The sequence below is a fragment of the Myiozetetes cayanensis genome, unplaced genomic scaffold (genome assembly GCF_022539395.1).
Source record: "Myiozetetes cayanensis isolate MyiCay16 unplaced genomic scaffold, myiCay2020 scf5-8, whole genome shotgun sequence".
In the NCBI taxonomy this organism is placed as follows: domain Eukaryota; kingdom Metazoa; phylum Chordata; class Aves; order Passeriformes; family Tyrannidae; genus Myiozetetes; species Myiozetetes cayanensis.
In genome coordinates this window covers 10,302,462-10,328,414 of record NW_026087742.1, presented here as the reverse complement: position 1 = coordinate 10,328,414, position 25,953 = coordinate 10,302,462, and the positions used below count along the sequence as shown (strand labels likewise).

Here is a 25,953-nt window from a genome sequence, read left to right as displayed (position 1 = left end):
AACCTTTGCTTCGTAAAAAGTATGGGCCATTCACAAGTTGGACTCGATAAGAGACTTCATGCAGGTCTCTTCCAACTCAGAAGATTCTGTGAAATAATGGCCAGTCTTCGCGAGCGAAGATCCGGGGAAGGTCTTTCCACCTTCCAGCCTGCGCATTGGATTTTTTAGGTGAGACACAGTGTGCGCGGAACTGAGCCCACCCTTTAATCCTAAGGTTCATCTGCCGGGGCCAAGCGAGCTTGGACGGTGGCAGCGAGGTCCTTAGGACGTAGGTGGGTTGCCTTTAAGGCTAACGAGCCCCACCTGCCCGGGAGTTGCCCTGACCGGGAATCGAACCCGGGTCTCCGCGGTGATAGCGCGGCGCCTTTACCACTAGACCACCAGGGGCTCCTCTGTGAAATAGCTGTGAAACAATAAACCAGCGGGAAGTTATCCCATGGCTTGTAACTGTGGTGTAGAAATACACTCAAATGAAAGCCCAGGCACGGAATTAATGCATTTGGCACCCTACTACTCAAAGTAAAACACAACCACTAGCTCTTTAGTGTGGTGTACTACCTATTTCATAGGTTATTTGTTTAAACTGAAGATCCCACCACTGCTTAATTGTACTGTGTGGGAAACTCCAGATCTGCTACAGTTCCAGATTTATAAAACAGCATTATAGAGAATATAGGCCTATTAATTTTACAGTCTAATTTCTGATTAGATTTTACAGCACCTCTGATGAACTGCATAGATTTCACCCATTAAAAATGATGACAATTCAGTTCTGTCATTTTAAGTAGAATTAAAGCCAGTATTGCCAAGTATGATAATATCTTATGAAAAAAGTGAACCAACATTTATATATATATATATATTTATATATTTATTTATGTCTAAAAAAAAAATTAAAATAACCCAGCACCATCTTATTTCTCTATAGGAAGATTGCACTTGCCAAGACAGTGGGACTGTTACCTGTTTGTGCAGTCAAGAGCCTATGGGTCTGACAGCTGACATCAAAACAAATTCTCCATTCAGGCTGAGCAGGTTAAGTAATGTTTCCTAGCACAGCTGTGTAATGTGTCTGCTGGTAATTAAAAGTCTGCTAGAGCTTATTAAGGAAAAGTGTGAAGTGAACTGTTTTCTATCAGAAAATAGTTTTGTTAAAAAATAAGATCTCTACAAGGTCTATGCATTGCTTTAGAAGAAACTAAGAAAAGGGTGGGGTTTTCTGGGTTTTTTAAAGAGGAAAAAGAAATCCAACACTGAAACAGTCTGTTCTTGACTTTTTTTAGATGCAAACTTAAATAAACACCCCCAAACCCAAAAATGGAAACGTTGTCATATGAAAACAAAATTTCCATTTTCTTTATTGTCAGTTTTAAATTTGAGGAAGGGGCTTATTCTGATTTGAAACAAAACCAGATTCTGAAAGCAGACGTGAAATGACATTCGCACTGGTGAGATGACTTTCTATTTGCATTTGTAGATGCAAGGTACGTTTTTTAGCTCTGATTTGCTACACTAATCCTGTTGACTTCGCTTGAAAAGAATGGCACGTTTCCCACTAACTTTATTAGTGGCAGGATTGGGCCTTGATGCAATACCTCATGTCACAGCAGCAAAACTTGTTGCCAATAGTCTGTCTCAAGGGAGGAGATTTCCAGTAACTGCTCCCTGAGAACTATTCTAAAAATGCAGCTTTTTTCTGTCCAGCCATCGGGATAATGATATACTCCATCCCTGAAGAGAGGGGCATTGACTGAGCTGCATTGATGGCACCAGAGGTCCCTGCTGGCTTGTTCACTAAACAGAACTGGCAACTGACTCTGAAGATAAAAGTTCTTGACGTTTTTCCAAGCTGGTGGAATGGAGCTGAGTGACACTTAGAAATAAATAGAGGAGGGAATAGTATGATCTTGAATGACAGAGGAGCTTTCACAAAGTACTTTCATGGGGAAGATTTGGGATGTACTGTTCCAGGCTTGAGTCTAGGGGATTTGTTGACAGTTGGATAATGTGCATGTTTGCTACCACTAGTATGAAATGTAGAGGAAAACAGAGGGAAAAGTTCCAAATGAATCCTTTATTCCCACTTAAATGGTTAAAACCAAAATACAACGATAGATCTTTTCTTTCCCAGTAATTGACTCTACAAATTGTCAATCTCTTTGGAAATCTATTAGAAGAACATTCTCTCTCCTGACAAGGAAATGTACTTCATGCAAAACATTTGTCATTTGTCTGTTATCATAATTCATGATCTTATCCTTCATTCTCCTGCTTGTTTAAGCAAACAGAAATAGTACTTTTAACCTGACACTTCAAAGGTAAAAATATTGTGAAGAGGTCCCCATTCTTTTTCTTCTCATCTCTGATCTCAGCCAAAGCCTTTGAACATCAAAGTGGCTCAAAGTTTGGGGCAAGTTCTTAAGGATTGGGTTACTAGAAAGAAATCAATTGAATTTCGATGTCTGTATTCAACATAGACCAGAAAAAATATTAATATTCAAGAATATTTTAATTTAATCACAATAATTAAGACAAGTTGCTGCTTAATCTTTTGCTCAGTACAGTGAAGCTCACTCATTCCATTGTATTGCTGTGAAAAATCCTTGACTTCTGTCAGTCAGAAATTTCTGGAGAAAACTCCTAACCTAGGAATTATAAAACAATTAGAAATGCAAAATAAATTCCCCAAACAAAGAATCCTGTCATTTTAATTGCAGCATCACACTGTCATGTAAAAGGTTAACACTTAAAAAATGAATCTTGTACCCTCCATCGATTACCTCTAAGCAAGTCTCATTTTCCCATTAACTTTTGTAGGCTGCCACCTAAATTAAATACTTTTCAGCTCTCTCAGTTTATCTGTGGATGTATTCTCATTATAACCATCACTACAGCCAAAATATTTTAATCTTTAATATAATCCCTGTAGGCCCATATTCTTAGCTACAACTTTAGAGGTTCTGCAACTGCTCCTTTTAAACAGTGGTACTCCTTTATGCAGCAACTCTTGCTCTTGTAAGGACTTTACAGAAACAAGTTCTGCAGTCTGTTGTGAAATTACCTTCGTTGTCAGTGCTAGGGAGTTGTAAATCCTCCCTCTCCCCACTACTCACCTTTGAAGTTCTGTGTTCTTATGAAGGGTTCTAGTAACATTATTCTGGTAGTTTTAATTTCTGGTCATTTAAAAGCCAAGTCATGGGAATATAACTCTTAATATTTTTAATTTTTTTTTTAAATTACTGATGATAAAACATTTGACATGAATAATAAAACATGTTAGTGCTAAAACTAGATCCCTCCTCAGATATGTGTGACCACACCTGGGTGCGCAAAGCTGAGGGACCATGAGAATCAGTAAACAGCTCTCCAGCAAAAAGGGGTGCCACCAGGAAAGCCAGTAAAGTGGGTCAGTGATTCTGCCACATGGCTGCTTCTGGTTTAGGTTATAGTATGTTTTGTGATGGAGAATCTTCACTAATTTCAGTAGCCCCACCTGAGAAGGTACATGTCTGAACAAGGTTGCCTGAAAAAAACCAGGCTGTTCTCTTGTTCGTTTGCCAAGGCAGGTTTTTGAATTATTTATTTATTTATTAGTCAGTATTCAAGAGTTCAAATTCTTACAAATGACTACAAGGTCCAAAATAAAGTTAAACAGCTCTTTATTCTGTGGTAGCTGACGGACACAGCACCTTCACAAGCCAGAATCCCTCAGAAAACAACACAAATCTTGTGCAGCTTGTGGCAGACTCAGACTGTCGCTGGGCACAGCAGCCCAGACTGCCTCTGTCAGTCCTAATCCTCTGATCAACCTGACGGGAGGGCGGTGGCACGTGAGCACTTCTGTCAGAAGAAAATCAGAGTTTGCAAAGAAATAGTTTTATTTCAATATGAAGGATGTAGCCATAGTGCACAAACATCTGGATTCAGGAGCTGAAAAGTGCTTCTGAATCTGCCAGTTGGGATACACCAGCTCTTTCTGAAACATATACAGGACACAAGCAGAAAGCCATCACCCAGTGCCCATGCAATAGCTTTAAAAATGTGAGTAGAGAATATATGGGTTTGCTTCTCATTTTTTTTCTGGACTCGGTGATAAAGCTTTTATTACCTTAACTTGGTAGAATCAGCCCCCTGACAAATATCTCTTAGTAATAAGTCAAAGTTCATGAAAAACTTGGTAGTGCAAGAGCAGTAATAGCTTAAATAGATTTTTGTGGTGTATTAGTAGTCACTGGGAGAGAACAGCAGGTACGAAACATGCATTAGTCTGTACAATATTTGCTCTGGAAACAGAACTTGCTACAAGATGAAATTTGATAATCGGCCTCATCGGCGGATCAACAAGCTGGGCATTAAAATAATCTAGCCTAGGGAACATAAAAGCATGAGTGAGCAATAAGCAAAGCACATTTAGTTCAACTAATAATAGGAAGCCTTAATCTTTTGACTGCAACCCTGAAAGAAGAGCTTGCAATCAAAATAGGGTTTTTAACCAATGAACCTGGGTTGAATTTTAAAGATGGGTTAGAAGTTCAAGTGGGCTTGGGTTGATGGCAAGAGCCAGCCATGGACAGCTCAGGGCTTTTTTTCTGATTTTAACTGAAGAAAATTGATGCTCGTGGAGGCTTTTACGCTTACCAGCTTGTCAATATGGTAATAGCATAGTCTGAAATTGCTGGTTTGGTTGACAAGATCTGTGTCTTGCCGGCATAGAAATGAAATCCAGCATCATGCCAGTGAACAACCCTGCACACAGGCAGCTTTGGATTGCTGAGTAAGAACAGGGCCAGAATGGAACCCTACAGAGCATGAGAAATAAATGCTCTAGGAGAAGGACACAAATTACCCTTGAAAATATAATGCAGGTAACTGTTGGATAAATATGATTTAAGCCAATTTAGAACTGTGCCAAACAGGAAGATAAAGTTCCTCAGGCATTCAAGAAGAACATTAAGATCTAGCAAAATGAAAGTAGCTGGAGAATGAGACCCTGTCTTTAGGATAAGGTTACATCTCATTTCTGTCTTGCTAAAAATTTTAAATAGTAAAAATCCCACCCGAAATATAGAGTCTGATTCCATACTCATTGAAGCCAAAATCAAATTCTTTATGTATTTTGGTGATGCTGGTTTCTGGGGATGTAAAATAACATAGAAATTCATGGAGGGATTTTATGCTTTGTGTTGTGCATCAACTTAAACAGAATTTGTACATAGTGTTGCATCTCTTGCTTTCTTATGGATTCTAGCAACTAGATAACGCTTATTGCTACTATTTTTTGATTACAAAGAGACAATAAAATTAATCCTAACAAGTGGACAAAACATTCTGCAATTCATGATTTTTATCAGTTTTCAAGAATTTGAGGAAAATTCAACAGATTTATTTTTATCTTCTGGTTTACAGATTTTCTTTCTTTCTACCAGAAGTATTCTAGCAGGAATGTTGATGAAAATGGTCACTGATATTTGAACTCTCAGAGAAGAGATAGGGGAAAGAAAAAAGAATGAAAACCCGTAAGAGAATGGCTGTGCAATAGGAGGAAAAGTTGAGTATTCTCTTTGCAGTGTCTGGATCATACAATTTATCCCACAAATTAAATTTTTTTTTTTTTTTATATGAAGGTGGCAACTGGAAAAAAGCTGATGAGTCACAGAAAACAGAATTACATGTCTTCACGTGATGATTTACACTGTGTTTTACTCATAAATCCAAGTACAGCTTATTACTGGAATCGCAGTCCATCTCTGATACTGGGAAAGAGAATTTCAGCAGAGAATAGTGAGAGTCATAACACAGTAAGTTGTTTATGCCTTTTTTTATAGAAAAGAAATGAACAAAATCTATTTACAGTTGTAGGAATAACTCTGGGAAACACATGAAACTATTTGTTTCAAAAATCAAAGAATTTTTCTGACTTGTATAATTTATTAGCTTTCTTTAGGCATCCATATGAGTGGTATAAATCAGACAGCATGAGTAGAAAATTACAAATAACTAGTGCATAAAGTGGCTTGGGAGAGGTGAAAAAATATCTATGGATTTAATTAATTTTTGTGTCTTGACCTGGCCAATATAACTGCTTATTAAGTATTTGTTAAATAATTGTGAATAGTGATCACCTTTTCAAGAGTTTAATCTGCTCTAGGCAAACCACACAGACACTTCTTTTTTGCAAACACATTTTTTCAAGAAACTGGTTTTGTATCTTTCTGCTGTTTCTGCTGGTAGAAAATGGACTCAACCAGCAAAACATTTACGAGTTATTAGGGATATAGAACAGAATATATTTTAAAAGATGCCTGTAAGGACTTGTGTGAGTCCTTCCTTACCCTTATATTAAGCAAGTTAGCAATAGTATTGTAGAACTGAATGTATCAAGAGTTTCAGTATCATTTGCATTAAATAAGGGATTTTAGGTGACACTATAATTTTAAATAGAGTTTGTCAGAAAAACATGGATTTTGTATGCGATGACAGTATTCTGCTTAAACAAAATAACAAAACAAAGCAAAAAGTAGACACAGCAGGTTAGACAAAATTCAACATGAAGACATTTGAAATATTTCTTTTTCCTGCTGCTTGATCATCTGGTTCCTCAGATGTGGAAAGAAGCAAGAAGCAGGAACCCCTGGGAATATAAACTCCTCCTCCCTCTATGAGAGGAGCTTCCAAGTTTAGGCTTCTTAAGAGTATTTTATCAAGGCAACAACATTAAGGTCCTGGCTTCCCAAATAATTTGTATGGTGGGCAATAATTATAATAATATTGGAGGACTTACAACGTTGTTTCCAATCCAAATGAACATGAAACTAAACTTTCAAATTATTAACAAAATGCAATTATTTTCTCCACTTTAAAATAGTTCTTTCAGCCATAGTAATGCAGAAAAATGGATGTTGTTCAAATGAAGAATGCAACCCAGATATTCTCTGTGCTAAGTCATCAAAGCTCAGAATGGATTCTCTTCTCCACAGAAAATACTTTCACTTTTTTTTAAAAATCAAGTATCAGGAAAAAAAAAGATACAGTTATTTTATTTCAAAGTTAGAATTACATATATAGAAACAGGGTATAGTATCTGCTGTTTATAAATGGAAGTATCCTCATGCTCTCCCTCCTTTCAAAGCAAGAGTAATCCTGGTTCGGCAGTTCTATAAAATATATGCAAAAAAGGTGGCAAGGGAGATTTCCCAGCTCCATGAGGGGATGTAACTTATGTGAACATAACTGTTGCTTTGTGGTTTATAGTGAGTTGAGTCACTCCTATGCCTTCACAGTTTTACGTTAGATGTAAACTACTGGTACGATGATCAACAGCGTCAAAGTTGGATTTGTTATATATCTAACATTTAGTGAGGCTAATGCCTTCTAATAAAACCTAGATATTTGTGTGCTAATAAAAATATGCAAAGATACACAGTTGGATCAGTTATAAAAACACAGCTAATATGATTCTGATAAGCTCATCGTATAAAATACAATCAAGCAGAAACTTATCTAAACTTACCTGGCCCAGTGATTTGAGTTCCTTGAGTTTTTTGATACACAATTTAAATGGATTTTCTCAGTAGGCATCTGTAGCTAAACAGAAACACTAATCACTTGTGACTAAATCTGTGATGTTAGGTAGGTAAGCACCAATTTTTTTGAGAATATTTAATCCTCAAAACTGAGGCTGAGTTTTCAAACCAGCCCCCTTTTGAGTACCTGCAGAAAGAAGCCAGGTTTTCTTCAGAATTTCTTAGTTGTACATTAGCTAATATGTAGGAAGGGAAATAATATTTAATAAAAATACATGAGATGCACAGTTTAGCTTAACACAGCAGTTTCATGTACTTGAGTCAGAGCTCTTAGTATCATTTGTACTAAAGAATATTATTGCAATTTTAATATCTAATTAAAGTGTTCATATATTTAGAAGCGTTTGCCCAGTACCTGTATTATTTTGAAGGGCAAACACAGGACACTTTAGCTTAGTTTTTTTAGGTGCTTCCTAATGGTCCTTTCCAGAACTTTATTCATTTGCAGTGTGGTCCTGGCTGCCAGATCGCGTATGCATAATTTGTATGTACTGTTCATTTTATTTGAGAACATACTGTTTCAACAACATGGCTTGTGTCATCATGAGAACCATGACAAGGGGTTGCCCAGATCCCATGTTAGCCAGACAGAAAAATGGGGCTGTGAAACAAAATCGTTGCTGAGAGTAACTTCTGAGTGCAGAGCGTGAGAGATGGCAGGATTCTTCAGTCCTCATTCAATCTGTTAGTGCTGACATGGGGAACATCTTTGTCAACGTAAAGAGGGAAACGTGAATTCTGAAATGAAAATGAATGTTCTGAACAGTTTCAGCTACCTGCATACAACCTTCCCAAACATTACCTTTGCATTGCCATCAGCCCACAAGCAGTAAAAGTGCTCGTGTAGTGTAATACCTGTGCTACTAGCATTTTCTCGTGCCAGTTTGTAAGTAGTGACTCCAGCATGGTTGTTTTCTGGACATGCTTTCACACCAGCAATGCGACTCATCAGAACAATGTTCTCAGAAACAGACTTTGAATGTTTGATTGTGCAAGTGGGATGAAATTACAGAAAATGCACAAGTACAGGATGCGTTCTTCTGAATAAAAACAGCAGTATTTCATTCTGCTAAAATATTTAACATAAAGTAGTCATATCAACTTAGCATACACCCCTTTGACTCTTCCATGAAAGGTGCTACAGGGCCTGAAAGCCATGTTTATTTCCTGCCACCAAATATAAGACCTGAAGTGTTAGTTCCTGCCTGCGGTCAAAAAATGCACACCCCTATCCCGAAAACACATATGGCCAAATAAGCCTCACCCTATCTCATGCCTCAAAACAGATACAGTGTGCTAGAGGCATGGCCAAAACTCACCAGATGCTGCAAGCATATGATTCCTCCATGAGAGTTTATATGGTACAGCTGTCTTTAAATGTTTTTGTAATTGAAAAGACTCCAGCATCTGGTCCTTTGCCTATTACTCTTAGAACAAATAGTCACGATCTGAAGTCTACTTTTAAATAAAGCAGAAAAAGAAAAAAAGGACCTGAGCCACTAAGGGTACATTTCTCTCAGATGACCTGCTTCAAAATACTTGTAAAAATGTAAGTAAAATGTGTTATTAAAAAAAAAAAGGAAGCAGGAAACCAGCTCCTGTAGGGAATGATATGAGTTATGGATGCATACAAATACCTTTATAATTTTAAATGTAGGTAGATAAAGTAACAAGCGGTGTGTACTCTTGATACCTTTCAGCTATATAAAGGGTACTTAACTCTTCCCTTTTTATGTTATTGTGTAATTCAACTCCACCACCAACAGTTGCAGACCTGCTGCTGTCATGTCCTACCATACATCCTGCAGAAACCCTCCCCTGGACCAGCTCTTCCTCTGGTAACACTTGTAGGGTTACCACTGATTTCAGTTAGTCCTAGATGGAACTCCTGAAGAATGGCAAACTTTTCCACCTTACTACTTCAGATTTATGGATGAACACTGTCACATGGTTATAATTTATTTAGCTAAACCTCTTTTGAAGTCATTTATTGAATGAATAAGAATGATTCCTTTTTTAACTTTCTTTTCTGTTTTGTTTGGTTGGTTGGTTGGTTTTGGCTTTTTTGTGTGTGTGTGCCTGCCTAAGTTCTGGAATACTAGGTGCTTTAATCCTCTGTGAGGGCACCTTTGAAATAGTGGGTAATCTGACATATTACATGAATTGAACTAGGCTGAGTCAAAGATGGAATTTCATTATTTGTCCATGTAAGGCTGACAAACTATTTTAGAGGAAGATTTATTCTGGGAATGCATTTCTGTAAAGCTAGCTAGCTTCTCAACCACATCCTAAGCCTTTCATATCATGATTGGATGCCATGAAGCAAGGCCATAATTATTTTGATAGAAAAAAGGTAGTTTAAGAGCAGTTAGTTTTTTGAGAAGCTGAGATAACCTTAAAGGAAAATCAAAATAAGAGCAATTGTAATTCTCCCAAGCTCTTCAAAGCACTTTATGTAATTTAAAAATAGGTTAGCATTAGCTTAAAAATGTTTGTGAACAGTATAATAGCATTGTCCTTTTCTTTTTAAGATGACTGCTAGGTTTTTTACTGTATGGCACAGACCAGTGTGTTCTACTTCTGCAAGTTAAAGTTTGTTACTGAAACTGTAGCTTTGTTCATAATTTTTAAATGCATTATTGTAATCATCAGAGTGAACAAAGGAAAGCTGTGGGTGCATCCACTATTTATTTAACCATTTTTTAAGTCGTCCCACAGATTAATTATGTATTTCAAAAATGTCAGAATCACAATTATATTCTGATTTTGATAGAATTCATACTAGGTCAAAAACATAGCTTTCTGTCTGGAGATTTTCTGTTAACAATTGTAAAGCAGGGAGTGTATTATTATACATTCCTATAAATATAAAAAGAAGTGGTTTGCTGATATACTGAAGTACACTTCCAACAGCTCCTCATTAAATGCTTGCAATTCTGGGAATAAGTTCTAATGTAAATTCTATAAGCCTGTTTTTCTTTTCCAAGACCAATACAAAGGTAGTTTTTGCTTTCCTGTCATAATTGGCCTTCCATTTAAAGGCATTTTGTAGTGATGAGTTCTCCTTGAAGAAGAAAATTGAAAAAAAAGTCAGATTTTTTAATGTCTGTAACAAAGTGAAGGTATAGACACCACCCTAGATATGTACATCCATAGATGATTATCTTTTATGTGTGGGGGGTGACCGTGTTTAATTTTGGTTGAAGAATGCAAAGGAAGGACCAACAAATACACACATCAGTGCTCTCATACTTTTTGAGAGGCAGATTCCACTGTGTGCTGGAAATTTTCCTTTACTTGTATGGAGTGTTTATTTTGTATATTGTTTGAGTTCTCATAGTTAAGCAAATATGGACAGCTCGGTGTGATACAAATATTAAGTGTTGGAAACAATCTACTAATTCTATACACTGCGTTATTTAAGAAAATTTCAGTTGATTGTATCTTACTGAAACTTGCATCCTCAGGCAACTTAGGTAACTCTAAGTTACCTAACAACAATCATTTTAACAAATGCTCTACATGGACGTTTTTTCTGTTGCTTGTCCAAGATTCCTCATTTTGTAGGTTTCTCATCTACGTAACATGTTCCCTAAGGTTAAGAATGAAAGAGGTCTCTACTACAGACACTCTTGATTGAAATAGCAGATAAATTGCTGCAGTAATGAGAAAATTTCTTTTTCCCTAGATAATTCAGCTGCTTAGCATTGAAAAAAATTTGAGATGAAGATTCTTTGTGAAATAAAAAAATTAAAGATAATTTCTTTACGATCAGAATTTGCTAATGAGTCTACTATGGAAACGAAGAGCAAAACTTACTGTTTTAATGGAAGTATGATCAGGCTATATTATGAGACTTATGCTCTCAAAAAAAGAGACTGTTGTATAAACACTGTGACATGCAATGGCTTTAGAAAAGGCTGCTGCATGTCTGGAAGAAAGTGGTTAAAAACACACGATGATGAAGTTAACCTAAATCTTTCATTGGCTTAAAAAAATAGGTCAAGTAATACATTACTAGCTCCGCTCTAAGCTGGTACACAATCCGTACATTCCAAAGTGAAAGAGGTTTTGCTTAACATTCCTACATCCACTTTCATTCATGGTATCTCCAGGTTAAAATATTTAGCTTTTCACAAAAGTGAAAAGGTTTTGCTTTATTTAAAGTGGAAACTCCTATGTTCTTTAACAATACAACTCTCTTACTAAAAAGATGCTTGAATAGATGATTTAATTTACCTGAGTTTTAAAACTAAAATGTTGGCATGTGTTAATGCAGAAATTATCACGCAGTTTGTATGTGACTTGCAAACAGATTTGTTTCTCTTTTCTCAGTCGCTGACTTCTAGAAGTAAAGTATCGCGAAGTGTTCTGTAGAGCGTTTGGCAGACAGCGTGCGACGCGTCCAGACGTTTGTTAAACACAGGCACACAGGAGGTGCGATGAAGGTCGCATGCACTTTGTAGCTTCGCGTGTGCAGCCAAGTTCAGCCTGTGTCTCTGGGTGTGCTCCCCTCCTTGGTGGGAGCAAAGTCTAAAGAACGACCTGGCATTCAGTGCAGTTTCTGACAGCAGAGATTTTGGGGATGCCACCTACCAAAATGGAGGGCTTGGTTAGGGTTGGAAGCTCTGCCCAGCTGTGTTTTTCTTCTCCCAGATTGTATTTTTTTGCCACATGGGCAGACAGCTTTGATTGTTTTGCCCCCGTCCCTGGCACTGCTCCCGCGGGGTGCCGGGGGTCTCCCCCCGCCTTCCCTCTTTCCCAGCGGCACAGGGACCGCGGGCCGCCCTGGCGCCAGCCGGCAGGGATGCTCTCTGCTCCCGGGAAGCTGGGGCCGAGCGATAAGAGACGTGACGGGAGCTGCCAGGGCCGGGGCAGAGCCCGCCCGGGAGCAGTCGCAGGTGCCGGGGCCGCTGCCCTCCCTCCCCGTGACGCTGCCGGGAGCATCCCGGCTTTTCCTTCGAAATAATAATAATAATAAATAATAATAATAATAATAATAGTAATAATAATAAAGTTTCTAGCGCGTGTTTTTCGGAGGACAGGCTGAAAACGTAAGCTCTGGTAACACTCGAAGCGGCCCCCCCCCACTATTATTTCAGGGGAGCCGAAGAAAAAAAAGAAAAAAAAAAAAAAGGTGTTATTTTTAAGCCACAGCTGTTTTCATTAAATATGGGTCCTCCGGTCCTGTCGCTCCCAAGTTTGTTTCCCGGGGGCTCTGCGCCTTCGGTCAGATTAATTAGGGAGGGCAGGAGGGGATGCGATTCGCGTACGTGCGGCGCGGCCGCCCTGCCTTGCCCTGCCCGCCCCGGGCGGGGCGGGGGGCGCATCCCTGCATCCCGCCCTGCCTTCCCTCCCTCCCTCCCCGCGCCGGGGGTTAGAAAAGGGTTAAGAAACTTGGCTGGAGAGATGAATGGCGCGGCGCGGGGAGGGGCCGGGCTGCGCCGCGGCGGGCGAGGTGGAAGGCGGAGAGGGAGGATCGCGGCTGCGGGTTAGGCTTTGAAAGTCAGCCTCGCAGGCATTGCAGCAGAGCCCCGAGCCGCGGGGAGCAGCGCAGCGGAGCTCGGCTCGCCCTGTATGTGCGCGGGGATGCGCGGGGGGGACGGCGGGGAGGACGCGCGGACTCGGGGGGTGGCGGGAGGCGGCGCGTCCTGCCCTGCGCTGCCCTGTCCTGCCCTCCAGCCGCGGGGACCCATCCGCCCGCCTGGGCTGCGCCGGCCGCCGCTCTCCGGAGCTCCGCGCCGGGACCGGCCGCGGCGTGCGCGGGGGGCTGCGGGCGGAGCGGCCCCGGCAGGCTCCGGGCGGGCGGCCCGGGAGGAGCCGCGGCGGCTGCGGGGTGAGTGCGGCGCTGTTCCGCCGGGGAAATGGCCGAGCGGGGCGGGCCGGGGCCGCGCTGCCGGGCGGCGGCACCGCCGAACAATGCCCGGGGGGGGAGCCCCGCCGGCGCCCCCGGGCCGGGCGGAAAGTTTGCCCGGCCGGGGGTGGGTTTGGGGGGAGCCGCGGGCACGGAAAAAGTTACGAGCCGCCCCCCCGCCAACACCGCGGGACCCGCGAGTGTTTTGCCGAGCGCTGGCTGCGCGCCCGGCCCCCCGCCCCAGTCCGGCTCGCGGGGACACCTCGCGGTGCGAGTTGTCCGCCGAGCCGCTCGCCTGGGGCCGTGCGGGCACCCGGGGCCGTGCGGGCGCTCGGGGCTGGCCTCGCTCGCCGCCCGGCCGCGCTCCCGGCAGCTGCGGGCAAGGCCACGCTGCCCCCGCCGCCGCCCCCGGGCGCGGAGCCGCCCGCCCGCCCCGCCGCCACCTGCGGGCCCGCCGCCAGCGCCGGGGCTGCCGCGGCCGCCGCCACCGCCGCCCGGAGAGGTGGCTCCCTGCGCCCCCCAAAGATGCCTTCTCATCGCTTCGGGCTCCCTTAGGGACGTCGCTGTTTTTCCCCTTCTAGACTAAAGGTTACTTTTCCAGACATGGAGGGTTTTTTTTTTTGTGTGTCCCCGAAGCCCTTTAAAGGTGATTTTTTAATCTCCCCTCTCTCCTCCCTCCGCTTTCTCAGCGTTGTTTGAGGCTGTTCTTTGTAAGTGTCAGTGGGTGATTAAGTTGGAAGGCAGTGAGACCTAAGGTAACATGGTGTGGGCAAAACAAGGGCAAGCGGTGTAGCGAGCAGACAGCCTTGTGTGTCTGTGCTGCACCTCTCTTCTCGTCCTGTGTTGCGTATTCTGGTGGCTTACTGGGCTTTCAGTTTAAAAAAGGATTCAGCTGAAATGCTTGACACGTGTTGAAGGTGCTGGAAAAAACCAGTGGGATTTCTGGCTTTGGGACTGTGGTGGTGTTAAGAAGGCTTAAGTGGAAGTTGTCCTCTTTTGCTTCATCTTTCTGGAATCTGGAGAGTATATTATTGCTTGTTTTATTTTGAGGGGACCTGCCTGCAGTGTCTGACAGCTCACAGGCTGATTAGAATTTAACTGAGTCATGGCACTATAAATGTTCAGAGATACCGTAAAGCTTTATTTTAAAAAGAGTGTGAATCCAGTCTGGAAGACCTGTGGGGAGGAAGCAGTCACTTGTGGAAAGAGGGCGGTGTATCTCTGAGCGAGTGGTAGAAAACATTTTCTTTAATACTCATATGAGATTTACTGTTTCTAGGGCTGACTGAACGCATGAGAGAGTGACACATTAAGATGCTATATGAGAAAAGCTCTCTGACCCGAGGATATCTTGTCGTTAAAATCAGATTTAATGGTATTTGAGTAATTGTTACTATATGGGCAGCAATAATTAACATCTTGGAGAGCAAGAGTTCCCATCCAGAATGATGTCTGTCAGGTTCGGGGTTTGTGCTGTCTGGGGTGACCGTCTTCTCAAACTTGTGGTTGAGAAGTCTGACTTGTTGTTCTATCAGCAGTCTGTCAAGATAAAGTTGACGTGGACTCCAAAGCAAGACAGCAAGTTAGTAATGAGTGAAATGCATATGTAAGGGTGTATGTGTTCTTTTGAGTGGGATGGAAGAGGTAGCGAGTAGTGACTGCACGGTTTGGGCAGGGGTGAAATCTGACCTGCTGTGAGACCGCCCTGTGGTCCTGGGTTATCTAATGATATGGCTTTCAGATTTCTGTAGGCCATGCATGCACAGAATACAAGATGCTGTCAGATGCCAAACCATACTGGATCAATTTCTTTTTTTTCCCCTGTTAGGTTCAGGGTAGAAAATTACCAGATGAAAACATGCTCTTTCTTTCCCCATATTTGTTTTTTTTTCCAAAGTAAAAGATGTGCTAACCAAAATTTATTGTAGTCATAAAAACTATGTTGATAAAGAAGTAAAAGTGAACTAATGTTTTTATATTGTAAACTTAAGTGGGTGATCTAATTGCTGGTTGTATCACCTGCAGTGTTTGATAGCTGTGTTTGGGGTAAATCTGTTCTGTAAAAGGCATCAAGGAATTTTTTTTTTAAAGTGATTCAGTGAAAGTTACAGAACTCAAACATGAAATAACTTTATAGTGATTGTATTTGTCTGTAGTTTTGCTTAATATGTGATTGTTTAAAAGAATTGACAAAAGCTTGCTTGGAGCTTATTTTGTCGCTTCAGAGCAAACTTTATTTTTCTGGCTTTGAACATTGGCAAAAGGTTTCTATAATGCCAGCTTTATTGTTAGCAGTGAGAGCACTGTCAGTTTTACCAGGGACAGTGCAGGACATTACTGTATTAAAAGATAAACTGTTTTGTGTTGTGCCAAGCACATGCATAAACTTGCCCAAGGCAAAGCCAAGAGTTGCATTTCCCCCAGTCAGCTGTCCTGCTCAAGGGCTGTGTTTGACACCACTTTGCAGGGCTATCAGGGAATACGTTGGGTCTATAATATTTTTTGTTAATTTTAGAATAGCTCTTCAGAGCTTGCCTAAACCCAAAACCCAAATGGGTTGGGTTTTTTCCCTACTTGTGAAAGTTTTGGGAGTGGAGAGGATCCAGAAGAGAGCTTGGAGAGAGTGTTGGGTTCCCAACTGGGTGCCTGGAGTGGGAACACAAGACCCTTTTCCAGTGGGGCTTTGGTGGCTCCCTTCCTAGGCATGGGGCCTGCAGGCAAGACAGGTCTTGGCTCATCTCCCATGTGTTGAACGATGGGCTGGGTGATGAGCAGTAGGTGGGATTAATAGGATAGCTGTCCTGTGGATTAAAAAAGGATGAATGCCATTTTGGGACAAGAAGTGCAAATTTTGAAGTATAAACCATTACCGCTCAGGAGGGGTTTAATCACGGCAATCAGAAATGTACTGAACAGGAGGAAAACGTGGGAAAGACTGCACAAATGTACAAAAAATATAAAAAGCATAAACTTAACACTCTGTCTAAACAGCCTTAACCTAAAGACGAGAAGGTTAATGGTTACAGCATTTGTGGTTTGCTCTCTCTTCCTGCCAACAGGCCAAAAACGATAAGGACAGTAACCCAGCTGTGCTGGCCTGCCTGGGGCAAAGAGTTGTGAGGAAAGTATTTAAAAGGCTTGTGGCATTGCTTTTGGATGTTACAGGGTTAGGGTTTCGCTGGTTATGTTTTGAAAATGCTGAGTTAGAAAACAGCATACGGTGGTTGGCAGGTAGCACTTTGGGTGGACATCTGTGACCACATGAAAACTTTCCTGCACTTCCCAGTGGGAAGATCTGCCTTGGGAAAAGTGGGCAGAGAGATCCTTTTGGTAAGGATGACTGCCTGCTCTTTAGTGTTTCTGGATTATTTATTTCAAATACTTGGAAGTGCTATAGGACCTATTTAGCACTTGAAAGAATTAATTTGGTAATTTATTTGGCTGTCTGTTGCAGGTCACTTGGCTTGATGGTTGAAGAAGGAGAATGGGAACTAAAACTCACGTAAATAAATATTCATGTGTAGAAAGGGGAAGAAGCAGTTGCTAGACATCTTAGCTTGGGTCAAACCCTTTTGGCATAGTCTTCTCATACTTAAATTGTTATTGGAGCTCATTGCACCTGTTTATTCCCCGTCTTTAGGGAAACTGTTTTCATACCACTGAAATACCATTGTCTTCAGCAGAGGAATACCAGTTTTGCTTATAGACAAAATCAGATAAAAAGAAGAAGCTACAGATCTTCTGTTGCTTTCTGGTTTTGAAGATGCTGAGTTTAGTGTAGAAAAGAAACTTGGTGTTGGGAAAGACTTCTGAGGGGTTGATCTTCCTCCTCTAAGAAAGGAGGTTGTGAGGGAGTCCTCGTGAGAGATCAGATGCCAGATGCAAAATGGATTTCAGTCTTGGATGAAACTGTAAGTTGAAAACAAATAAGGGAGAATTTAATGTGTCTCAAAAAGCGCTTAAGGAAGTTCTGTGCTGAAATATGTCCAAGCAGTATGTCTTGCTCACATATGACTAGTATTTTTGTTTTTATTGGTCCTGAGTTGGTAATGTTGCTCTGACACTGATTTGTTTCAGACTGAACTTTAAGATTCATGGCTGCATGCTTTCTGCTTCTTCCCTGTGCTCCATCCCACTGTGAAAATGGAGAGGGAAAGGGAAGAAAAGGCCTTTTCAGCGATGTAGAAAGCAGGGCTTGCCTCAGAGGTAGAAAGAAATGATCATTCTTGCCGCAGGAGATTGTCTTGTAGGAGTTGTTTGTGTCGTCAACTATCCTGCTTTTGGCAGTTCATAAGGCAAAACAAATCAACATTCAAAAAGCTATAAGGTGTGCAAAGCACTAAGTAATCCATATGTGAAGTTCTTGGGAATAAAGTATTATTCTAGAAAAGCCTTTTTTTCTTTTCCTTAATTTTTAAAATGTTATTGAAGAATATGGAATCTCCCCAGAAATAATAAATTCTTTTGTTCTCTTTTCTCTGAACTTCCATAAACCTTTTGTAGTCACTTGGAACAATACAGACAAGATTGTTTGGTGCTGACCTAAAGCAAAGCCAGTCTGTACATTGAACCTTGATGGTAATACTGTGTGGGGTGGGTTTTTTGTGTTTTATTTTGTGTTTTTACCTACTAGGTAGAAATCTTGGAAGAAGGAATGCTTAAATTCACCCCCTTGTCAGTGGTGAAAAATATTTTGTCTACGTCTATAGTATAGAACAGCAATACTGGAATTAAGTATTTTTCTCAAATTAAGGTGACTTGAGAAGATCAGGATGTTTTATTAGAAGTGCTACTTTCTTCTGCTCTGTGGGGCCTCTTGTCCTGATTTTCCTTTGGCCACAAAAGACTCCACTTCCAGCTTATTTCCCCATTGAGCAAAATGGAGTTTAGAAGGCTTTGAACTGTGTTTATTACCTATGTTTATTATCCCTCTACCCAACATTTCTCTGTTTATTTTGACTGCAATGGTAAATGTCTTTTTTTTTCCCCCTAATTGAATACAAATATTGAGGCTTGCCTACTGTTCTGTAGTGCAAATTGTCTTTTGATTTTGTGATGTGTATAGGAGAAGGATTTGAAATAGTATCTGCATGTAGTTTTTCAGGGTATTTACTTATTTTTCAGCTTAATTGGCTCTATTGTTAGGTGTCTTTTGTTGCATCTTGATGCTGGCAGTAGTCCAGCATGCTGCTGTTAGTTCATGTACCTGAAAGCTTCGAATAGGGTTTGGTTTTTTTTGATGATGACCCATCTATCAACACCTGTATCTCTTTTCCCAGGTAGCAGGCACATTGCAGTGGTCAGAGTTGACGTTTTTCTCTAAGCTAACTTGAGCCCAAGTGGTTTTGTGGAGGGGGAAGTGCTGAGATGTGCACACAAAATTCCCACTCTGCCCCCTCCATCCTATGCACCTGTCCCCACCTGTGGCATCCTTGGTGCTAGAGTAATTCTGTGCTTAAAAAGCTTTTTTGCATGCGTTTTTTATGGGAAAAGAAGCTAAGGGTGTTGATATGAGGAGGGGAAGTCTACCTCTGCCAAGCAAGAGGAGTGGGGGGAAGTTCAGCTAAGGAGTGGAGAAGGCCTGTTGTATTTATTTTACTGTTTTTAAAATACATTTTATTGCAGTTAAATTTTACTCTTTATGCATAATAAACTTGCTGTTTGGGTGGTAACTTAATGACAGAAGGTGTAACATAATCTTTAATAGTGATGCTCATTACAACAACAGTGGTGAAATAGTAGAAGTAAGACTGATCTGGACTACCTGAATTTTGCAACATTTAGTGAAATTTCACTTAAAAAAAATAGAGAAGTGGTGAGAATTTTTAAGGTGGTGCTTGTGATGGATGAGATATTCTAATTATAGGGTCATACACTATTTAAGTCTTATGTCTCAAAAACAAATATAATTTCTACCAGTTCCATTTTTTCTACCTAATTTTGTGGCATTTAGCATTACACCCACCTGTTTTACTGTGCTCTTGTCTTTTCCTTATGTATATGTAAATTAACAGAGTCTTTTAAAAAAAATTATTTTGATGATCATAGGTGCAAGTTTGAAGTGTTAAACTCTAATCACTACATAGGAAGGAGGGCTTTCATGTCACAGCTGTTTTTTGAATGAAAGGAAGAAAAAGAGGACTGTGGCTTTCAGAGTTGAATGTGATTTTTTTCTTGCAGAAGTACTGTCCCCTTAGTCAGTACAAGTCTAGACAATGTGAGTTGTTTCTGCTGGTTTCACTGATGGTTCTGTTTGGAAGATTTTAATTTCTGAAGTTCAGAACTACATTTTTTTTTTCTGAAATAAAATGATTATTTGCAGTGTTTACTAACCAAAATAAAGCTTGTTGTTACTTCTTACTGTTACACCAACAGTAAGAAAGTACACGGAGGCAATAGGAGGTAGGAAAACTCGTTATGCAGACTTTCATAGGGCCATTTCTGCTCTTATTTTCAGATCGAGCATGAAATCATTGAGGAAGAAAATTAATGCATCCTTGGACTCCTGAAGGAAGAGCTTTCCTGATGGGACCACATTCAAGGTAAATAATTTGTGTGGGTTATTTACCTTGTCTCTTTGTTTTTGGGGTTTCTTCTTTGTCTTGCCAAAGCTGTCAGACATGTGCCATGTATAAGCCGTTTAGGATTATAATATGTGTTTGAAGTGATAAATTTTCAAGTTAATCCCTGTCTTTTACTATAAGACTTCTTTTTTTTTCCTTTTTTTTTTTTTTAATGTGTGCTGATTAAAGAGAAATAAGTATTTTTGTAATGTTTGAACTTTTTGTATGCAATTTGCTAGTAAGTCCTTAAGATTTAGCCTACTTGTTTGGGAGGTAGCAGCTAAACAGTGAAGAACTTGATTTACATATAATTTCAGAGTGAAAGAGAAGATTAAGAGAAACTTACTGTCTTACCCTCTCTTTATTTTTTTAAATAAAACTGATCCAAACTGAGCTTTTGTAGCAAGGGACCATCACAGTAAAATCATTATTAGATATTACATTACAGTGTCTTGTAGACATGTAGCATCGCTGTCATTTTGTTCAGATCTGCTCCCTTGGTTCCCATTTCCTAAATCCTATTTTTCTTTGATACCAGGGAAGAATTCCCTGAGTGTTGTCCAGTGATTGCTTATGTATATGCACTTTGGTTTGTGAGTAATTTTATTCACTTGAGTAGCCCCACTGTCCTCGGTGGGCCTACATGCGTGCCTAAGAACTTGAGAATGCTGATGAGCATAAAGAATACAATTTGGGCATGTAATGGTTGACAAGCAGTTGTTGTTTTGTTTCTGGTCTCTCTTAGGACTCATTTGCATTGCCTCCAGTGGCAACTTTTGTGAGTGTTTGTAGGGAAGGTCTAGAAGCTGGAGGCAGTCATTCCAAATCCCAGCCTGCAGAACTTCTTGCATATCTGTTGTAATGATATAGATTGCAGATGCAAGGATATATTTTTCTCTTTTTTTAGTAAATCCTTGTGTTGCTTGACTTCATTTGAATACAGCATTGGTCTGTGTAGCAGTTTGAGCATCTCCGACACAAAAGAATAGAGCAAAGTGAAATCATTATGAAATATATTTGCTCTTTAAATCCAGGTGATTTGGATTTATCCAGAATTAGTGTTTTTGAAATAAAGGGAAATTAAGATGAGGTCCATTTTTTTCACCATAACATTTCCCCTTTGACTTTTCAAAAAAGAAGTCTAGCATTTCTGTAGTGCATCTTAGTTGTCTAAGCAATTGTATTTACAGAAAAGTTAATTGTGTTACTTGCTGGTCTCAGAATCACTGGGATAGGCACTTTGGAATTAAAACATAATTAATTAATTAGCTGCTTAAAACTTGAGATTGTTTTGATCAGTAACAGATGGTCTCTTACACAGCTTAAACAGAACATAGTAGACAGTGGCTTTTGTGGCAACAAGCTTTTAGAAATCTTTCACTTCTTCAAAAACGGTTAAAGTAGTTCAAAGCTTTGTTTCAAGATTGTTGCCTCTGTTTAAAAGCAGTTCTGTTTAGTCAGAGTTGCAGAAGCTTAAGCTATAAACAAGGATGTTGCACCAAGCATTCAACTTAGTGACTAAGGTGGTTAAGCTAAAGATTTGAGAAAACATCAGTGTATACATGGCTGGTAATCCCGACAGAGTTTGTGTTCCATCTTCTGTTTCTGTAACCAACATTAGAAAACAGTTATGTGCTATGTCTTGGTTGTTTTTTTGGAGTGGGGAGTATGTTTGTTTATTGGTTATAAGCAGCAATTGTAGAATACCTGTGTTGGTATACCAAGTTTGCATTGCACACATAAATAGCTTTAATGTGGAATGCTTTAATAATGTCTTGATGAGAGGTTTGTTTTTGTCACTGGAATTAGACTGCTTGTTTTAAGTCAAGAGTTCTAGTCTTTTATTAGGCTGGTCTCTATTAGGCTGGTCTTTCTGCAAAAGAGTGCTGCTTTAGAAACAAACTGCTGGACTTGTTGATGCTGTGTAACCTTCATGAAGTGGGAGAGAGGGGTGGAATGCAGTCATGCTTAAGCTGAGCTTGTATCAAAGGCAAAGTGTGTGTCAGTGAGCTAAAGTTTATAATTATGTTCTTGTTTAAGTCTATGCAAGTCTCAGGAACTTCAAAAGATGCAAATCATGAGAAGCTACAGATGACAATTAAAAACTAATATTAAGTGTAACTATCTTGTCAAAAGAACAAGATGGTGACTCAGTGTGAGCAAGGTTAGCAGAGGCAGCCTTTAATTGAGGAGAAATTGGTCACTGTAAACCAATTATGTCTTATTTTTAATGATGGGTTTCAGAGAACAGCAAATGAGTGTAGTATGATCTTGGCTGATAGCATGTGCTTTTCTTGGTGGATAAAAACCTGGAAGCCTGAGGATATGAAGTTGCAAACAGAAGTTTCACTTTTTTTTTTTCCTCACCCTCCTCTCTCCTCTGAAGAGGAAAAAGTAGGCTATGCAAGTAGAAGAAACTCTACTTTTTTGCTGTGAAACTGATTAGTGTTTGGATGTATTTTATCATTGGTGGCTAACATAGTTCTTCCATTTTGTCTGCCTAGGAAATTTGGTGGAGGAATTGTTAACTGGCAGGGTAGAGAAGCGTCCCTTCTTCTTTCTCTAGCTTGGCATTTAATATTTTACAGCAAACTTTTAAGTTTAACATATTTGAACTTGTACTAGATAGGGTTAATAGGCTAGAACAAAAGGTCAAAGCATAAGGCATTAGGCTTAATTAAGGGAGAGCAAGAGTGGCGGGAGTATGTGACAGTTAAATGGGTTTCCCACAGACTAATGTCTGTTACAGTGCAACCATGCCTCAACTTAAGTGGGTTATTTTGTGCAAAGGGCAGCAGTGATTAGCAGTTTGACATGCCAGACGTTTCTGGCCAATCCCATCTGTTTTAGAGGTTAAAAAGCATACCTTTATGAGCTGATAGATTGATTTGTGTGCCCGTCTGGTAAAGATTAGAAGTCCAAGGCCGATGCTGTAAATGCCAGTTATAGAATATTGTACTTTCTTAGTTGCTCTTTGTTTAAACTGTCGGCTGTGGTGTAATGGGGCTAACAGCTATAAAAGTGACTGTGCAGCACAGGGAGCGCGGCGGGGCTGCTGCGGCAAGTGTTTTGAACCAGAAAGGTCTGGGAGGAACGTTTCCTCCTTCGTCAGGTTTGTTTTGAATGGGAGCCTGTAGGCTTCGGGCGTTTTGCAGTGCTTTGCTTGGAAGGGGAACGTGGCTTAGTGCACTCCTGCGCGAGGCTCACGCCTCTTCTTTAGAGCAGTCGCTGTTCTGCGCTTGTCCAGACGTTACCTGTCTCAGCACGAGAGGTTTTCCAGGTCCAAGCACAGTTGGCTAGAGGAGAATTTTGGTACTTGAAAGGTTTCAGTGTTTGTCTGAACTCATTATGCTGTCCGTATCCTTCCTGCTCTGTTGTTGAACTGGGGCAATACATGAGTATTCTTATTGTTTTTTCTTTGGAGCTCTTACTTTCAGGATAGTCTTTCTGATTGTGTCATGAGGTTGCCTTAGAAGCCTAAAATAAAATAGGTAGCACAGTAAGCCTTGACTGTGTTTCTCGTCATCTTTATGACTTTGTAAAGTCAAAGTTACATTACTATTAATACAAGACTATTAATAAATCGTTGATGCAATAAAACTGGTTTTGATAATGTTCAAGGTTCATACATAGTTGAAGGTGATTATCCTATTTTAAAATCAAGTAGAGGTCAGACTGTATTGTAAGATAACTGACTGTGGCCCAAATGATATGTGATAGCTTCAAGCCCAATGACAGTCTTCCTCACTTTAAATAAATACATGGTTTAGAAATAAGTTGTTAACTAAACATGCATTTTGTGGTAACATGCTGATTAACTTCCGTCATATTTTGTGAAAAGCAGTGAGATATATGCACTCACTTAAAAGTAGCACTTAAAGCTCTCTTTTAAAGACATTGTTTAAGTTTCCCCTATTCTCTCGTTCTCTTTCATTCAAGCAGTGACACTTGTAGCTAAATATAACTGAGACATATTAGAGACAAATTAGCATTTGGCACCTTGCATTTAACATTCCTACATTAACTTTTAGAATTAGTCACCTGTTTAAAGTTTCTTGGTTTTTCTCCTTGCAAACATGATTATCTTTCCCTTGCTCCATTTAAAAGTGGAAGATGGTAATGACTTGCTATTCATACTGCCAAGACTGCTCCATGTACCTGAGCTATACTTTTGCTATAGCAGCTGTGACCTATTCCTGAAGAGATTTCCTAATTTGTCAGTAACTTGTCTTCACCTTATCTAGCTTTGTAAGAGCCACCCTAGTTTTTCTTTTTTTCTTGTGAAAGTCTTTTCCTTTTACTTATGTTTGAAATGCCTAGAAATATTTTCAGTGTCCTTTAGGATGAGCAAGGCAACATTGTTATCTTGCAGTTTATTTAGTAACATGGAGCTGAAATGGGCATATGCAGCATCATGTTCTCTATGGAATAATATCTATTTAAATGATTTGGATCTAATACATATTTACATGAAAAAACGTCTTGCCCTTCTCTGTGGGGAGAGAAGGTGAACAAGCATAAATTTTACAATACTCATTGCTTCTCTTGCACTAAATCATAGTTAAATTGCAGAAGGTTGTTGGCTTGAGAGTTGTGTAAAAAGTGCTTGGCTAGTAAAGTAAGGTGCAGGAAGATTTATCTAATTTAATACAAAGAAAATACTGTCAGCTGCAGTGCATTGATACGGGACTACCTAAATCCAAAAGCCGTACTTTAGATTTTTCTATATGTATATTTGTAATAATTTCATTGTTACAATACACAAAATGTAATCCTGAAACGATCCATTAGTGCAGCCTGCATGTATGCTCTATTTTGGCTAATTTGATTGCTATTGATCATACCTGAGCCATTATCTAATGTCTTGGGAATGGGATGGACTCTGTGTCTGCTTTTCTACTCTTCCAGGGTAGAATATGCTTCATCAAGTTTCTTGCAACAGTCACTGCTAAAAGTTTATAATTGCTGTTTGAGTGATATTAGCATTTCCCACTCGAAGTGTGGAATGAATCAAATAGTAAAGATTTTCACGTAGCACTCTAAAAGTTGTACTTAGGACTAAACACAGGGAATTTTCTCCCCATATCTTAAGGGTTTAGTCTAGTCTTGTTGATGAGAATGTAAGTCTAGGCAGCAGGTTTTCATCGGGCTGGGACTTCTCTGTGAGTCTGCGCAGTTCATGAAGTACAGTGATGTGGAATCAGTATGGTGGCTTCTCTTCCATTGTTCCACTTCCCTCATAGGATAAATCTCAACAGATCTAGTCAGTTTAGCATTGCAGAGTATAATGGCTCTATACCAAATATTCAGCAGTTGTTAGTGATGTGGATGCATTTTTCAAAATTATATTTGTTGTGTTTTTCAGTTAGAATATTATAAAACATTTGCATAAGATTTATGCAGCTTAATTGGCAATTAGGCATTAAAAACAATTCTGAAGTGTCCATTGTTTTCAACTTTGATAAGTCTTCAAAGAAAAAAAAAGGAACCTCTCAGTCCTTGGTGTTTCAGAGGATTTGCTTTTTAAATTTAATTGATGAAAAGGCAAGTACTTGGTTGGTATCCCTGACCCTTTGCAAACTGGGTTAGGAAGGATGCTGCACCATGCTTGTGTGAACTGGACGACTATGGATTTCTCCTTATTTTAGATTTCCATACTCTTTGACCTTGCAGTTGTCGACTTTGGTCTGGAACAATTTCAAAGTCATGTAAATGAATGTAATTAAGGTATTGCTTATCATCTTGGAGAGTTCACAATGATGCTTATTGGCTAGAAAGGTTTGTTTACTTAATATGGAAGGTTAATATAAGGTTAAATTTCACTGTGTAAAATGGCTTCATAATGTTTTTATTTAGCAGCTGAAGAAAATAGTGTTTGAAAAGGCAAATAATAGTTTTATTTGACCTCCATGTGTTTCCTGTAGCTTGCATTATTGGGAAAATTTATCTTCAT

The 25,953-nt window shown here is 39.9% G+C and overlaps 1 protein-coding gene and 1 non-coding gene across 7 annotated transcripts in view; one reads left to right on the top strand and one right to left on the bottom strand.

Moving 5' to 3' along the window:
• Positions 1-315: 315 nt before the first annotated feature.
• TRNAD-AUC (transfer RNA aspartic acid (anticodon AUC)) lies at positions 316-388 on the bottom strand. Its single transcript has one exon. It is a non-coding gene; the product is annotated as a tRNA-Asp (tRNA).
• A 12,605-nt stretch (positions 389-12,993) lies between these two features.
• The window catches only part of NRIP1 (nuclear receptor interacting protein 1), a 75,927-nt gene continuing 62,967 nt past the window's right edge, over positions 12,994-25,953 (top strand). For 2 of the 6 annotated variants that reach the window (XM_050333791.1, XM_050333790.1), the window contains exons 1-2: positions 12,994-13,158; positions 19,895-19,979. The gene's annotated coding sequence lies outside the window, so the exon portion shown is untranslated. Of the gene's footprint in view, positions 13,159-13,280; positions 13,420-14,064; positions 14,084-19,894; positions 19,980-25,953 lie in introns of those variants that run through there. The other 4 variants (XM_050333794.1, XM_050333792.1, XM_050333795.1 and 1 more) reach the window with 2 other exon arrangements.